The sequence below is a fragment of the Telmatherina bonti genome, assembly GCF_933228915.1.
Source record: "Telmatherina bonti genome assembly, chromosome: 6".
Lineage (NCBI taxonomy): Eukaryota > Metazoa > Chordata > Actinopteri > Atheriniformes > Telmatherinidae > Telmatherina > Telmatherina bonti.
This window is the reverse complement of record NC_136624.1, coordinates 14,065,395-14,081,770: the sequence shown is the minus strand read 5'-3', so window position 1 is coordinate 14,081,770 and position 16,376 is coordinate 14,065,395.

Sequence of the window (16,376 nt, the reverse complement as noted above, 5' to 3'; positions counted from 1 at the left end):
GAAGTCTAAAGGACCACAACAACACAACAACAAATGTGGGTCCAACAAGGGGTATCAGCTTGATTAGATTACATTTTCTGACTACCACGCAGATTACCAGCAATTTATTCATGGTAAATAAATTCTGTGACGACAGTGTAGCATCCTCTACACCGTCATTACAAAGCTCAAATCACTTCCATCTCGTTTCTTGAACCTGACGATGATTTCATGATACCAGCAAGGTGGAAACAGTGTTGCTGCACAAAACAACAGTCTCAAAATTTCACCGCTGTAACACCTTTGCATGTTTGTGTCCAGTATCCTGTCATCTCATGGTGCATCCCTGTGTGTTACTGTGGTCCTTACCCACAATCCTCTCTGCTCACTGACAGATAGTGTGTGAATAAACACCATCTGAATGCTGAGTTCAGAACTGAATTTATTTTACTCTAGGTCTTCTCCGTCCCTTGCCTCCTCCTCCTCCTCACATCTCTGTGAGCTCCAGAATTTAGCGGGCCTCTTGATACCTTCTTCACGTCTCCTCACCTCCTCCGTCACCCTTATATTTTTGTTTCTTCATTTAGACCTTGGTTTAACCTCCTCCTCTAACACTTTTCTCTATCTTCTTCCTCCTCTCTAATGCTCACCCTCCTCCTCACTCCTCTATTTTATTCAACCATTTCACACCTCCCTCTACCTCCTGTTCAGCTATAACAGCTTTTAATTTCTGGGTTATGACCCACTTTTCAAGCAGCTGACATGTTCTGATCTGCTGTTTGGCACCGACAGACACTGAACAAAAAACCCTGTATGTGTGGAAACTGACAGGTATCCAGTAAACATCGTGTTCCAGGAATTATGCAGCTGACATTTCAAAAGTTAAAATAAAAAAGTTCATGTTCACACCTTTTGGATTCCCACATAATTAACTGACGACCAAAAGCTAAAAAATATGCGGTTTTGTCTTCCCTATAATAATTTAGAGTTTGAAAGCACCAGCATGTTTCTAAATGGTTTGTTCCTGTTGGAGCTTTTCATAAGAGTCAAAGTTCACTGATGGAGTGGAAAATGTTTTATACAGTTTGTGGATTTTAACATCAAGTGTTCAAGGTATTGTTTAGAGCAACGTAAGTTTAGAACTTTAAAGATGCACAACAGAACTTTTGCAATTTTCCTGATGGTGCGCCCTCTGTCATCATCTGATTCAGCATCCATTTTGCATTTATCTGTAAAAAATAATCTCATCTTAAATTTTCTTTTGTCCTTTTCACTCTTTCTTACTGATGTAGCAATGGGGATGTTACCTGATGCACTGAGAAGGACCTTGCTGTATTTCTCTAATGTATAAATGTATAAATATATGCCAATATTGCCGTCTCTGACTTATTTCTCTTTTTTTCCGCAGGTCTTCCTGAATAAGTGCAGTTGTACGTGTTGATCTGTCTTTCCTGTCCTCTCCACCCCAACCAGTCGAGGCAGATGGCTGCCCTCCCTGAGCCGGGTTCTGCCGGAGATTTTCTTCCTGTTAAAAGAGAGTTTTTTCCTTCCCACCGTCGCCTTGTGCATGTTCAGGATGGGGGATTGGATCAAAGTCATGATTCAATGCAATCAGTTGGTTTCTATTATAGGATATGTAGGAATTGGCTTGGAATGATGTGTATGTAAAGTGTCCTGAAACAACCTTGTTGTGAAGTGGAGCTATACAAATAAAGTTGAATTGAAATTTAATTTCTTTTCCTCTCTTCTTCCAATAAGGTTTTATTGTGTTTCTTTGCTGAATACGTCACGGTGCTCATTCAAAATAACCAGTGAGTTTATATCCGTTCGCTTGCATGTGAAACGAAACTCGGCTGCAACATCACGCTGCGTCCCACATGAAAAAGTTGTATAGTGCGGTTTCTCAGCCCTGGGAAACTGCTGGGCAGCGATGGCTCTAGAAATAAACATTATAGATGCCACTGTTTCCATCAAATATCAAACTCTGAGTTTATTGGCAGACAATTTTGTGAAGCATCTTTAAAACTCTTCTGACTCATTTTATGCCACACTGACCATCATTGTGTATATTCCTGAAGCCCTGAACGGCCTTGAGGCTGAGAAACCATTCTTTCTAACTTTTTGTTCCAGCCTGGAAATCCCTATCCAGCTGTGTTTTGGTTTACAGCGTCACGTAACACACCAAATGGATATTGTTTTAAACACACTTTGGCTGATTCAGCAAATAAACAAATGATGATATTATGTAAGAAATAAGACAAGAATCAGCACTGGGCTGACTTGCTCCTGCTGGAGAGAGGTCAGAGAAGAGACAGGTTGCAAAATGGATACTAAATTAGGCATTGCTAGGGGACACCATCTGTGTGTTGCTTTAGAGATCTGAACTATCAAACCTCTGAACACAAGAGATGAAACTTTGTTAGGACCACCTTCTGTCATCTACATAAAACCCCTACATAAAAATGATGAACATCCTGACTCAGGGTTTTACCAAAAAACAAGTTCATGGATTTGTTGTGAACAGATTGGACTTTTTCTGCTCTGATAAATAGAAATAGTCCAATCTAATAAATACAATATTTATTGCTTCTCATTACCAACCCCTGGGATGGACTCTGTATGGAAGCAGTTTACTGATCTGTTGCTGTAAAAAAGAACTGATTGGATAAGCTCAGCTGTGGGCTTATTGGTTGTTGGTATTTAGTGCAAGCATGGGATCACAAAGACCACTGGATGAAATGAACGTCTTCAGTATATCTAAGCTCGAGGACAGTTTCATTTTCACTTCTAACCAGTTGTAGAGTGAAACATTACAACATCTGATCACGTAGGGGTAAAATCAACGGCTTGATTCTGCAATATCTACATGCATCCAGCAGAGAGTGCCAGATTAGACCGACCTTACTTGGTTTGAAAAGTTCATTTAGCAGGCTGTATTAATGACAGGCTGCATGGTGGCATCACAACAAGAAGGCTGCTGGTTTGAGCCTCAGCTTGGGGGAGGCTTGAACACTGGCCTTTCTGTGAGGACTTTACACATTCTCCTGGTGTATACATCAGTTCTCTCAGGGCTTCCTCCCACTGTCCAAAGACATGCATGGTAGGTTAATTGGTTTCTCTAGTTTGTCCCTAGGATTGAGTCTGAATGGTCCTGCAATGGACTGGGGACCTGTCCATGCTGTACCCTGCCTCTTGCCCAATGATTTCTGGGTTAGGCTCCAACTTCCTCACAATCCTTGAACTAAGCAGCTCAAAAAATGACAGACTGACATATGTTTATGACCCCTCGGGATATGGGTTTGACCCAGCAGGTTGTTGAAGAAAAAGTTTGAGTGAGCAGAAACTACACTGAAGGGAAATACAATTTAAGTTTATACCACCAAATAAGATACCAGAATTATTGGTTGTCCTGGCAACAAGGGCTGGATTTTGTGCCTGGACATGGCATGTTTTCCTGCATCGGTATGTTTATTTTGTGTGAGTTATTTTCAGTGATGTTTAACTTTTTAAAAATTTTTTTACTTTTAAAAATCTGGACAGTTATTTCTTGACAGATTTTGTTTAAAGTGTCGGACATCCAGTCTGAAGCTAATTGCTGCCTACGTCTGAAAACCTTGTGAGTTGCTACGGCTCAGTGTCACACACAGACAGTTCAGGTTGTCTGAACATCTGGATGAGGAAGTTGTTTCTCCCTTAGAGAGGACCAAGTGCTCCCCAACTTTTTAGGAGACAAGAAATTTTTATTTCATTTATTGTGTTTTGAGGTTCTCCATACAGTTATTATTGTTCTGCTTCCCACGTCCAATGAAATGTAGCTCAATAGCTGTCATGTAAACTGTAAACTGTAATGCCCTGCTTTCTGGTCTTCCTAAAAAGAATTTTTCAGCTCTTCAATTATTACAAAATTCTGCTGCACGTGTCCTGACAAAGACCAGGGGGCGGGGCCACATTACACCAGTTTTAAGGTCATTGCATTGGCTTCCCGTGTGTTTCAGGATCGATTTTAAGGTTCTTTTACTAGTTTATAAATGTCTTAACGGTTTTGGGCCTTCTTATCTTTCTGAACTACTTTTACTTTATAAGCCCTCGCGGACCCCGAGGTCCTCTGGCGCTGGTTTTCTAGTCATTCCGAAAGTCAGGACTCGTACCCATGGGGAGGCATCTTTTCAATATTATGGCCCCTGTCTCTGGAACAGTCTGCCGGAGGACCTGAGGGCAGCAGAGAACATTAATGTTTTTAAGAACAGGCTCAAAACTCACCTTTTTAACTTGACTTTTAATTAGTATTTACTATATTAGTCTGAACATCTAATTTATTTATTTGTACTCCATTCTTTTTAGGGATTTTTTTTTTTAAAAATCTGCTTTTATAATCTTTATTGTATTGTTTTTAATTGAAATATTTATTGTTTCCATTATTACTACTATTTAATTTAATTTAATTTAATTTTTCTTTTACTGTATTTGATCAATTTTAGGATATTCTCCGGTGTTTCCTCAGGGGGAGACCTCTGCACTGGGTGTCATAATGGCCGTGGCTGCAGGGGCGCCTTTCATGCTTTGTCTGTAACGGTGCCCCTGATACAGTGGTCTGATCGACTCCTGGTGCAGATGGCTCCTGCGATGGTGTTCCTTACCAGGCTCATCTGTGCTCAGCAATAAATAACTGCGTCATGTTTAAGAGTGCTGTTGAAATTGATGTTCTTTGGGTGTGTGAATGAGTGTGTATGCGTCTGAATGTGAGAAGGGAGGGGCTGATGAATTTTCTTTGTTGTGTTTACTTTTTATATCATGTAAAGCACTTTGTGTTGCATTTTATTGTAGGAAAAGTGCTTTATAAATACAGTTTGATTTGATTTGATGTAGAGCACAGGTGTCGAACTCCAGTCCTCGAGGGCCGGTATCCTGCAGGTTTTTGTTGTCTCCATGATCCCGACCAAAACTTAAAAACAGGTTGACAAGAAGCTGCTGGATCCATTTGATTCGAGTCAGCTGTGTTGATAGAAGGAAACAACCAAAACCTGCCGGATACTGGCCCTAGAGCAAAACAAACCAGGATAGACAATAGGCCTGTGACAATATGCTTTCGTCCCGATTGTATTTAATTCTGATTTTTTTTCGGTGCTGATTCGATTTTAATTGCGATTCTTGTAGAGTTTTGTAGTTTTGTATAATGTCCAAGAAGACAAGTAAAAAGATCAATAAAAACAATAAAAATTACAAAAAAATTTATAATGGATTAGTTTTATTTATTTGAAAAAACAAATCATTCACCAAAAAAAGAAAGCGATTTTAAAATTGTGAAACAAAAAAATCCTGATATATTTTTCTATTTGATTTCCCACCCCTAGCAGATAACATGCACCTTCATCAATGAACAAGAAAGACAGCTAATTTGGCAACAAAAAGATATTGATGATGTTAGATCAGTATCTATAAAGACTCAGACGCAGCTTCCCCAGAGCTTCCAGTCCTGTCTGCTCCGTCACATATGAACTCAGTAACCACAGGAGTGCTGGGTTTATTTTAGCGTTTGACTTGAGGAGTCACAGCCGTTTACCTCTGCTTCACCTCAGTCGGTGCTGGCAGAGCAGATCTCAGGGGAGCTCATGCAGCCATCTAATGTGAAACAAACATACCTGTCAGAAAGATGGAGGGTGCTCCGCTTTTCCTCCTCGCATAAGCTTTGGAGTCTAAAGTTAGCACAGCTGGCAGACATCAACACACTCCTGCTGCGAGTTGGCCTATTGAACTAAATCTTCAGCTTGCGGAAGACAAAGTAAAAAATATGCATCATGAGGTTTACAGGATCGACACAAATGAGGCAAAAAACAAGTTTCCACATTTATTCACTGTGAATATTTGAGAATAACATTAGACTTTCATGTTTATTACACAGCAGCATGAAGCTCCATGTCTTTATATGGAAACACTGAACAGGAAACTTAGAACAGCGACGGTCAAAGAAAATTTATCTCTGAAGAAGTAGATGTTGATGTATGATGAAGATGCTCTAGGTCTGCTTGTCTTCTTGTCCGTGATGTTTTGTGACTTCAGAAGCCAGATGATGGATGAAACCCAGAATATCTGTTAAAAACAAAACAGAAATTAGTGCTTAGTGAGGAAACTTTAGGTTCAATTCTCATGTTATAAACTCACTTTTTACTGAAGTGCATTTCCATGGTAACAAGGATTGGATAATCATCTTCAAAATACATCAGGATTCAATTTTAGAGAGTCTATCCAGGTATCCAGTTGCAGTTCTCAGAGCCATAAGTCTTATCTGTCTTGCCTGCAGATTTTAGATGTATTCCTGCTCAAACACACCTGACTAAAATTAATGAGTCATAATGCAAAGGTTTATGGGCTGTTGGATACATTTAACTTAAATCAGAAGTTTTGGAGCAGGGAAACACTGAAAACATGCCGGGGAAGATGAATGACACCCTTCACCACACCAATGCTGCCAGTCATAAGTTTCGTCACAATTTATCTTAAATCTAATAAACCCATCTGAGCAAATACCAGAATTAGACTGTCTGCCATTTTTGTGGTGGTATTTATGTCGGTAACATGTAAATCTAATGAGAATGGGGTGATTTTTTGCTTGATGCTGCCTATTGCTTTACAACAAAAGTTAGTCAATTGAAAATCATTGTATTCCAACATGTAATCAAGATGTGACAATGATAGTGATCAGATCATCCATTTAGCCCCCCCACACATCATCAGCACTTCTTCAGACATCTTTACTTCCTGCTTTGGGTGCAGCAGCTGTGCCTATATAGTGATAGACATATATAGTCATAGTCAGAGAGTCAGAAAACCCAGACTGACTCATCACATCAGCCGCCATCATCACAATAACACCGGCATAACATCAGGCTCAACTCGTGAAGTTAAAGCCGATCACTTAATGATACTGTGAATGGATAGAGAATGCTTCTTTTCAGTTTCCGGGAGTCCAAACCTGCTCAATGACTCCAGGTGCACAGGTAAGAGTTTTGGCAAAGGCAGAACTGGATCAAACAGCAAATCTCCGAAGTCCAGGATGAAACGAAACAAGGGTAAGGAAAAAAAGAATAAACTGAGGTCGAACACTTACAAGATGGAACTGTTCCACAAATGAACATGTGCAGTCTGACAGAGACTAAATCAGGGAATAACCAGGCTCTGCATACATTCACATTATAAGATTGTTCAAATCAGTCCTTGAGGGCCGCTGCACTGCAGGCTTCAGAGGGTCTCTGTTTACTCCCACCTCAGATTATCTGGTCACTAACTGGGTTGTGGAGAATTTCAGGACAAAACATTGTTCATTTATTTGATTTATGGTGTGTAAGAGTTCAGGGAAGGATTTGGACAAATGTGTTTTATATAATCTGATTCACTTACAACCCCAGCAGTGAAAGAAGTAAACAGATAAAAAAAAAAAAGGACTATAAATAAGCACAAAGACTTCAATGATAAGAGTTTATCCTTGTAGCACACAAAGAACCACAACTGGCCAAACTGCTGTGAGTCACATCTAAATCATCAAAAATGAGATCAGATGATGATTATAAATTTGCATAATTTAAGGGCTAAATATGATGAAAACATGTTTTTAATCAACGTTGAAGTTAAAAACGTAATTTCTGACAGATTAGTTATTTTATTTTTACTCATTTTGCTTGATTTGTAGAAAAACAACCTGTCAAGATGTCTGTTCTCTGATGTGTAACTGCACCTTTTCACCGCTAGATGGCAGCACTTTGATATAATTCAATGTTGACACAACAGCAGGATAGGTGGACACAAACAGGTCTCTGTGAATAATTATAAGCTTTAACAAACTGAGTCATGAGTCTGCTGTGCACAATACCAAATGAAACACACATATAGACACACACACATACACAAACACACACAGAGGGATGATGAAGTGGTAAATGTGACACATGCAGCAGCGATGTTGGGGATTAAGACCAAAAAGAAGCAGAACAAATAACAATAACAACTGTTGAAACAAGACCAACTCTCCTGTGGTTTTGACTTTGTTTTTCTTCAGCTGCATTTTTTTGTTGGATTACAGAAATGAAACTGTTTTACTTCTAGTTCCAAAGAAGTCATGATGGCAATGGATGGAAATGATATTAAAAAACAGAACTCCGTGACTTCCAGATCATTTATTATAAAGTCAAATTACTTGTTGTTGAAACAATAATTTCTTTTCCGTAATTTAAATGATTTACTGTTAATATTAATGATTACTTTTAACATAGCATCCAAACTTTGTGAAACATTTGAGATAACTGTGCCATAGTTATGGAAATGGGATTTAGACACAATAGAATAGATATAAATGAAGAAGAACTCTTGAGAAAGTAATTTTCTTTCTCAAAAGCTACAACCAAAGTCATGGATATGTGTTGCTATGGCAACAACTCCAACAGCTGGGTTATCTGACCCCCAGAGACATTTAAACTGTGTACAATGTGGAGGTGGATGCTTTCTTTTTTTTTTTTTAACCTTTTTCCTCAGAGCTGAAGAAACACAGTCTGAAGTAAAAACTGAAGGAATGACAGACGGCATGAAGGAGGAAGGGAAGAAATACTGCCTCTGTATTCAGTCAAACAATGTCCAGAACCTTATGAGACCCAGGGAGGAATAAAATGAATCCATCCATCCCTACCTGTCGCTTCTTCAAGCTCTCTGGTTCATTGTAAAACTACTTTTGACCTGTCTAAGGAACATTAAGGCAGTATTTTCACTGTTGCACCACTAAACGTGCAGCAGAGCAGTTGTGTTAATGATGGACATGGATGGAGATAGATCAGATGGTGAAGCTGTAGCGGATGTAGAATCTTTAAGTTGAACCTATTGGAGATACTTTGGTCTGTTGATTTCCAGGCAGATAGAGCTGGAGGTGGCAAGACAAGCTATTTGCTCCGCCACCTTAGCTGGAAACATGCTTTGGAGTACAAGAACATCTGAAACCAAGATCGGCACCCACCACATCCTGAGGTGAAACTGTAAAAGCTGGGGAACACTGCTAAATGTCACCTATAGATGCATTTGTAAAACATACTGTCTATGACAAAGCAAGAAAGAGACAGTTGGAACTAACAAATGCCCACATAATACAGCCAGTGTCCTGGTTCTGATAAGTTCTGTGGAGTCATGTCAAGACACGGGTCACATTTTCTCTGCTGCAGTAACTCTTCTCCCAATCAAACGTGTAGTTAAAACCCAGTTCGGTGTAAAAGAGATCTTTCTTCATCTGATACTTCATCTGATACTGGCTGATACTAACCAATGTGAACCTGTTGAGCCACTAAAGCCACCAACAGATGAAACATTTCTTTGCTGTCTTTGGTAAATCTCAACAGATTCCTCTGCAACAAAGGCCAAACCACAGCCTGCAGAATGTACCGCACCCTGAGGAACTCTGCTAACAGCACCAAGTCTTGTTATGTTTCTATTTCTGTTCCAGTCAGAAGCCAGATCAAGTTAGCCAACTTGTCACTTATCAAACACTCAACGTTTGATACAAAAAGGTCAATGGAGCACTTTTCTAATCCTTTTTGACTTGCAAAAACAAGACAAGGCTTGGTGAAAACAGCATGGATTGCACTTTATGTACACATACAAACAGGTAGCTTTTTATGGTTCTTATAAAAAATGTTTTGGGAACACAACTGAATTTAAAACTGCACACATGAAAACAAGTGTTTTTGATAATCACAGATTTTTTAAATGTTAGTTTGCATAGTGCAACAATGAAAACACATTTTGGTGAACTGAACTCAACCTGAACTTAACCTTAACTAAGAACTGGAAGGAGAGAACTGGATGGGTATTGCTGCCTGATTATCAGATGATACAAACAAAGATATTGGCACACCAACATACTTCATCCTGAACATGCAGGTGGCAGTCCTAACCATCCATATCACAACATATTTGAAGTTTTGCTTGAGTTTCTGTTTGTTGGTGTTGTTAGCCTCTGATCTTGAAGTTTGACAGACATGAAAATCCTCATATTTGTCTTGTTTGTGTCATGATGACTTAGTTGTTGGTCCGTGGAAAAACCATATGAAATGCACAAAACAACCAGATTTATGTGAAAACAGAAAAATTAATGCTTCAAAATGAAAGCAAACCATGAAAAAAATCCCATTTCTTTCCTGACATGGCCAAGGAATATAACCACACAGGTTTAATGGTTTTCTATAAATTTAGAGATTAGCTTTGTTACTAACAATGATTTCAGTGCCTGTGATTTGATTCCACAGCCAATCGACAGACTCGAAACACACAAACAGACTTGACAAATGCTTTTTTATTTAAGCAATTCTCACTAAATGATTCCCTCCCTGCACATAAGAACTATTTTAGATGGACATAGCAGCTACCATGTGTGTGGACCCACTGCAAAGAGATCTTAATAGTTCATTCTAAGAAAATAACCCAATTACAAAAAGTTATTTCAGTACAGCAACTGGGTACAAATGGAAACCATTTTAATAATATATTATTACTTTTCTGATACTGACCATTGATTTTATTACTCACTGCACCTTTAACATCAGGCCAAACATCAGTGTGTCTGGTTTACACAGCCAGGGCATAATATACAGCTAATGGCTGACAATATTAAGCAGTGGAGGTATCAGAATGGAGTACACTGTAACGTAAAACAAGAGCAAACAGCCCTACGCCATTGTTACTGGTGTTAAACCAAACTTCAAGTGTATTGGATCAATTCCAACAAAAATGTCCTAAACACTGAAAAACTATTCACCTCAGTTTTTAAGTTATTACACCAACATGATGGTTGGTCTAAAAACAACTTTGACTTTCGTTTTTGTGTCGTTTTGTTCAGCTGTGTTCTCCACAACATGTCCTCTGCACCTCAAAGTGTTGTATAAGTGTCCCCTCATGTATAAGCACCAGCGCCATATTGGCTGGATGCCCTGCTGTGTAAACAGGAGAGAAGATAAAGGGAAATTCTGATCTGAAGCCACTAATAGTATAGAATCTGAATCTGAAATTAAAAACTTGAAATGATGGATGTGGACCATACAAACATGGACAATCTGTTACACTCTTACATACATGGACGTTTGGCCAAATATATTCAAATACATGATAGCATACATCCTGACCACATTGTGGATCTGTCAGAGTTAAATCCCAGTTTGCTTCTGTTCTTCCTAATAATTCATGCAGCTGCTTTTGGAGGAGCCTGAACCTCATTTTAGTAACTACTCATCTAAAAGAACTGTAGCGCAAGTTAAAGCCACTTTCATAACAACCAATCACATTTTAATTACAGTTTTTAAAAATATAAAATGAGTTCTATAATGCTCTCATTTTAAAAAATATTTCATTGTCTGTAAGTACTATTGTGGTACGCTGCAAGCTGGTTGTGGTATTTTTCCTTGCAGACACATATGGCCTCAACAACATCAGAACATCAGAACTGATCAGAAACTTTTCACTTCCACAGACTTCTGGATGTTACTTGGAAAAGAGCGCCTTGCTGAAACTCAGGTAACATACCTGCGTTAAACCCTTGGAATGAAACACTGTCGTGTCACTGTGATGCCGTGAGACTGAAATATGAGACATCACGAAGAAATCAAGACAGCATTTGGAAATCAAAGTGACTTCTGGTTTTCAGATGAAACCCGTTGTCTCTGGAAATATTAACCGTTACCTGTAAACAGTACTTCGTAGGACATATTTATGATTGTAATACTTGCAGCTTGTTGTGCAAAGCCACCGCAGCAGCTTAATTACTGGTGAAACTATGTAGATCAGCTCTGATTTATGAGCTGGTATTTACGCTGATTCACTCGGGATTTTGGTATCACTATTTGGATCTTCAACAGTCTTAACAGATTAGAGGTTTGAGTCACAACAAATATTTTACTGAATACTCAGATCACTTAAGATAAAAGTGCAGAAACATTTTATCGACACATTAAGATATTTATGGATACTTCTGAACATGAATTTAATGAACTTGTTGGGCTTTCAGTGGTATTTGGGGACATTTTCCCCCTCAGGCTGAGCAATTATCTTAATTCCTCCAATTAAAAATAAGTATTCAGTTCAAATAAACACTATCTGTAATAGCCCAAGGAACACATTACAAAGAAAAACAATGTAACAGGAGGCCTATTTACATGCAGAAGGGTTTTATTCAATATGCTGTTGGAAGTATCATTATGGTTAACTTTTTTAAAACCGTCCGTATTATAACCTGATTCAACATGAGACCATGCGTTTTTCTAATGAAACCTTAACTTGTATTGAATTAACATCAGTTTTTCTGAAAGGTATTACTGGATGAAGTGTTTGCTATTTGTTTGTCTAATTTCCTGCCAGACTGCTCTGTCTTTCTTCTCTTAAGTCTGATAATAAAACAATTCAGATATCTTATTTTTATGCTAGTGATTTACAACTTTATTATTGTTCATCCAAAAACTGTGCTCCTTTGTTACTTATTAGCATTAAACTGTGGCTGAGCTACAATCATTTTCAGCTAGATTAAGACAAAACTGAAACTTTAACTTTTCACATCAGACAATGCCATCCCAGACATTAAATAGAAACTGGGAAGTTTGGGAGCCTCTTCTAAGCCCAGTCCCAGGTGTAAAATTTGATGAAGAATTGTCCCTAGAGTGACACGCAAAACATCTGATAAAACAACCGGAACATCTCAAAACTCAGAACACTGATACCAAAAACTGAACCAGGTATCATCTATGCTTCTATCTTCTGTTCACCTGTCTTTATATAAAAGAGTCAACATGTCTTCAGGTGGTTCAGAACTCTTACAAAAGAGCTCATTTAACACCTGTTTTAAAGTTGCAGCTAAATACCATTTGATTTTATAATTTATTTTAAAATGTTGGGCTTAACAGACTTATCAGAGCTCTTCCTGGTCAGTTTCATCATCCTGTCAAAATCTGAGGTTGTGCAACCAGAATCTTTTAACAGTCCCTCTAAGGGACTGATCTGTCCAAGCAGCGGTACCCAGACTGAGGAATAATCTGCCCCTACTGTCATGTAAAGGGTCCCTAAGTCTGGTCCTCAAGTTCTACTGTCCTGAAACTTTTAGACCTTCAACATCACACCTGAATCAACTGAATGGCTCCTAACAGGCCTCTGCAGGACTGACGGAATGAATGGCGATGAGGAAATTCAGCCGTATGAGTCAGGTGTTTTGGAAAAGGGATGTGCAGGCTGGTAGATCTAAACAACTGGACTTTGACATCCCTTCTTTAATGCAGCCTGGACTCTGCATTCTTTTGAAAAGCAGCAGAAGACATTTTTATTCCAGCAAACTTTTAGAAAAGGTTCTTATCACCAATTTCACATTTTATATTTTGTCTTTATGTATTTATTTTGTATATTTTATTTGGTTGTGAATTCTTTTACTACTAACTCTGTAAAGCATTTTGTGACTGTTTCTGAAAGGTGCCATACAGATAAACACTGTTTACCATACAGATAAACTTAACAAACAAAAGTGTGATAAAAGTTAAGCTGGTTCTAGGCACAGGACCTAAAGTACCTACAGTCCCTGTCGCTGCATTGTGCTCCACCTGGTCAACTGCTTGTTAACGCAAATATCTAATCACCCAATCACATGGCAGAAACTCTCACATTGTGCCCCTCAGTACCAGTGTATCTTGTTTTAAACAATACAGCCTTGTTGCTGACCATGTCTATCAATTTTTTACCACAGTGTAGCATTGTCTAATGCAGGGGTGTCAAACTGCAGTCCTGTGGGGCCGGTATCCTGCAGGTATTTGTTGTCTCTGTGCTCCAACACACACCTGACCGACACTCAAACAGGTTGACAAGAAGCTGCTGGATCCATTGATTTGAATCAGCTGTGTTAGTGGAGGGAAACAACAAAAACCTGCCAGATTCCGGCCCTCGAGGACTGGATTCTGACACCCCTGGTCTAATGGCTACTTCCAGCAGGATAATGAACCATGTCACAAAGTCCAAAACATCTCAAACTGCTCTCCTGAACATGACATTGAGTTTTCTGTACTCCAATGGCCTCCACAGTCACCAGATCTCAGTCCAATACAGCACCTTTGGAATCTGGTTGAACAAGAGATTCTTATCGTTGATGCGCAGCAGACAAATCTGCAGCAACTGTAGGAGGCTTCGTGTTACTATGGAGCAAATTCTGTGTTGTTTGCAACAATTTGTGGAATCCATGACACCAAGAATTAATGTAGTTTTAAAGACAAAAGGGAGTCTGACCTAAGATGCACCTGATAAAGTGAACAACTGGTGAATATTCTACATTCATTGTCTATAAACCTGATATTTGGCTTAAAGCTCCAGGCTTATGATTTTTTATAAGGGGCATTCACATCTGCCCCAGGATGCTGAGGACATAAAACAAAGCACAGGCCCTTGAAGATAGCATGCATGTTCAAGGACTCTGAAACAATTCAAAACAAAACAAAGACCATATTTATACACGTGCATGCGCACAACCAGAACAAGCAGCCTGAAAGTCCGGCACTTAATGTACAAACAGTAGAAAACAGCTGTGGGAGGCAGGAAAAGTGCTGCATCCTGAAGATAACAAAAAGTCAGACAAGCAGGAAATGCTTCTGGCGCATCCAAACCGGACGTCATGTGTCGGTTTAGAGAGTAGTGTTTCAGCAGTTGTCTGGTGTGTATGTGTGTGTGTGTGTGTGTGTGTGTTTGAAACCTTGAGTAATCACATCACTGTTCTGTTCCATGGCAAACTCCCAGATGATCTTACAGAGAAATAGGTTTTTAACTGAGATCATATTCTCTTTCAGTTCATTTTAAAATGTACATATACATATATATATATATATATATATATATATATATATATATATATATATACATGTCAGCGCTTTAGGAAAATACCTGGTATGCCTGTACCGCTTAGTCCCATTCAGGGTCATGAGGAGGCGGAAGCCTATCCCAGCAATTAGCAGGTGAGACGCAGGATACACCCTGCATAGGTCGCCAGCTCATCACAGGGCCAATGCATGAACGAGACACGAACAGCCATTCACACTCATACCTTGGGAGACTTTACAGTGATCAGTTAACTTAATGCATGTCTTTAGACAGTGGGAAGAAGCTGGAGTACCTGGAGAGAACATGGGGAAAACAAACTCCACACAGCAAGACCCCTGTTAAAACCACATCCAAGACTCAAACCAGCGAGCTTCTTGCTGTGAGGCTGTGATGTTAATCACCATACAACTGTGTCAAAGTATATCATCCATGAAGTACCATCTCATTGTAATTAGCATTTAGCAGGTAAACCAGAAGCTCCTAAGTGCATTTAATAAGGCACACTACCTGAATACACCTTTGAGACACTTATGCCGGTATTACTTTAGCTCCACTACTTCCTCTGTTGTTCCATGGCCTGCCTAACTCTATTTGATCTGCAGAGTCTCATTTCTACTTTTAAGAGCAAGTCAAAGACTGAGCTCTTCATGGAGCAGTTCTGCACTTAGTCTAACTCTGCTATTTATCAGAGGAGTTGGAAAACCTTGCCCAGTTCTTTGCGTAGAATATTGTTGGATTTATTGCTTCTGTATTTTAACAAAGGGACTATTGTGGTAAGGGATGAGAACAAATAAATAACTAAATAAAATAAAAGAATAAATTAAAAAAAGGATCTTTGTATCCACTAAAGGACTGTAGAATAGAATAGAATAGAATAGAACAGAACACCACAGTTCTGCTGTGGTTGTAAAGTTTACATCACAAGTAAGAGGTCAGGAAACACACATCACTCAAGCTGACAACAAAATTTTTCTCTGTTTTCTCTAAAGGTTTTTGTCATAGATGATGGATTTCTGGAGATTCCATTGTTTTATTCAGTTTTGAGACTTTAGGGACATTTTCTTGGATGCGCCATTGTTCACATTTCTGTCAGAGAGAGTTTTTATTTGCCCACATTGTTTGTGTTGTGGTCAGTGACCCAGTCCCAGGGAGGGACTTCCTAACAGGAAAACTGATCCAATTCCTAACAAACATAGGTCTAAACATTGTTGTGAACATCCACACTGCACTGACCCACTGAAACCAGTAGGTCACTTGTGCATACTTAAGGAATAAATGCTCTGCAAGTAGTAACATTTGACTCGTTTGTGGTATCTGACAGTCGTCACACTTTTGGATTATTGACATTTTTATTTTACAATTTAAAAAGAAGCAGATTCTTCTTTTAAAAAATGAAATTCAAATGAAAGGAAAGTTATTTTATGGTCTGGTCAGTGCTGCATCATTGCCGGCTGGTCAACAAGAACAGAAAATCAGGATCTGGAAATATGGGTTTCTTTTGGGTCATTAGTCGCTTCTACTTCCAAGTTCTTTTT